At 39.5% G+C, this 2,219-nt stretch overlaps 1 protein-coding gene across 6 annotated transcripts in view; it reads right to left on the reverse strand.

Moving 5' to 3' along the window:
• The window catches only part of Phka1 (phosphorylase kinase regulatory subunit alpha 1), a 127,612-nt gene that overhangs the window by 29,318 nt on the left and 96,075 nt on the right, over window positions 1-2,219 (reverse strand). The gene's annotated exons all lie outside the window — the stretch shown is intronic.

Here is a 2,219-nt window from a genome sequence, read left to right on the forward strand (position 1 = left end):
TCCTGGAACTCACTCTGTAGACCAGGCTGGCCTGGAACTCAGAAATCCCCCTGCCTCTGCCTCCCAAGCACTGAGATTAAAGGGGAGTGCCACCACTGCCCTGTTGTAGCCTTCTTTAGTAGAAAACTATTTAGTAAAAAAACAAAACAAAACAAAACTGGCAGTGATGGCGCATGCCTTTAATCCCAGCACTTGGGAGGCAGAGGCTGGTGGATTTCTGAGTTTGAGGCCAGCCTGGTCTACAGAGTGAGTTCCAGAACAGTCAAGGCTACACAGAGAAACCCTGTCTCAAAAAACCAAACCAAACGGAACCAAACCAAACCAAAAAAAACCAAACCAACCAACCAACCAACCAACCAACCAACCAAAAAAATGGCCCTTCGAAAGACCCAACAAGCAAATGAAAGAGTCAGATGCAGATATTTGCACCCAACCAATGGACAGAAGCAGCTGACCCCTGTAGTTGAATTAGGGAAAACTGAAAGAAGCTGAGGAGAAGGGCAATCCTGTAGGAGGACCAGCAGTCTCAATTAATCTGGACTCCCGAGATCTCTCAGATACTGGACCACCAAACAGACACCATACACCAGCTGATATGAGGCCCCCCCCAACACATATACAGTAGAGGACTTCCAGGTCCGTGTTCATTCAGAGATGATGCACTTAACCCTCAAGAGACTGGAGGCCCCAGGGAGTTTAGAGATCAGGTGGGGTGGGGGATGGGGACATCCACGTGGAGACAGGGTGTGGGGAGGAGGTGTGGGATGTGAAACAGTCAGAGGGTAGACAGGAGAGGATGGAATATAAAGTGTAAAAAATAATTTATAAAAAAATAAAAATGAAACAGAAGGAATAAAAAACTTTTAAAAAGCTGTAATTAAAAGTCAATCTTGAAATTTAAATGTTCAAACACAAATTTTGTAATTTAGCTATTGTACAATGTGTTCTTTTATCTACATCTCAAGCTTCAACACAGTTGAAATTATAAACAGGTTTAACTACTCAAAATTCTGAAAGCATACTGTATTTTAAGAACTAAATGGTGTTAGAATTTGTGTTGAAAGGCTCCAGATATATTGGTATGAATTACTGTTACACAAACCAACCTAGAGATGGAGAAACTTATCTGCAGTCTGGAATTTAGATAATTTATTAAATGATGTTAAAAGCATCAAGTAGCTATCTGACTACAAGTTAGCAAGTTAGACCCATGCCTGACAGTTTAACTGTGAAATGCCATGTAAATATTAAAGTGCTAAAAAAACACGTGGGAAAATTAGTTTATAATGTTGGACGAAAGAGGATTTTCTAAGTATGAAACATCACCAGAAGTCATAAAGAGTAGTTCAATAAGTTTACATAAATAAAACAATAAAGAGGTCTTACTGAAAAGAACTAAGCAAAGTGTAGGAAAAATAGTAGAATAATAAATATTTTAAATTCCTCTGTCAATTCTGCTAAAAAGATAAAGAACTCCAACAAATAAATAAAGACAAAAGAAAATTGAGCAGAATAAACATCAGTACCCATAGATGTATTATAGCAGTATTAGTCACAAAAGCTGTAAAGTAAAAACCACGCAAGTGCCTATCAGGTGATGAATAAAGAAACTGTGCTCCCACCATGCAAGTAGTATCTGACAGTACTGAACTGACATTTTGACATATGCTACAACATGGAGACAAACCTTGAAAATACTAGCCAAGGATGACCTTCAACTGATTCTCCTGCCTCCCAACTCCCAAGTGCCAAAATTACAGACATGTACCACTAGGCCTGCTTAAAATACTTATATATTTTGCTCTGCCAATCAATTCAAGTTGTGGTTTAACTGTAAGATAAAATCCTTCCATATGTGTGAAAGAATGTTGGTTAAGAGGTTATTTACTATAGTTTGTTATAGTGACAAAATGTTCAAGTGTCCATCATTAGGAAAATGGCCAAATACATTATGATATATTTAAATAATACATTTTAACATATCTACTAAGAAAATAAAAGGCCTTTAATCCCAGCACGGGGAGGCAGAGGCAGACAGATCTCTTTGAGTTCAAGGCCAGCCTGGTCTACAGAACTAGTTCTAAGACAGCCAGGGCTAAGAAAGGTCTTGAAAACAACCAACCAACCCCAAAAAGGAAAGAAAGAAAGAGAGAGAGGGAGATGGAGAGGGAGAGGGAGAGGGAGAGGCAGGGAGGGAAGGAGGGAGGGAGGGAGGGAGG

The sequence above is a fragment of the Mastomys coucha genome, chromosome X (genome assembly GCF_008632895.1).
Source record: "Mastomys coucha isolate ucsf_1 chromosome X, UCSF_Mcou_1, whole genome shotgun sequence".
NCBI lineage: Eukaryota > Metazoa > Chordata > Mammalia > Rodentia > Muridae > Mastomys > Mastomys coucha.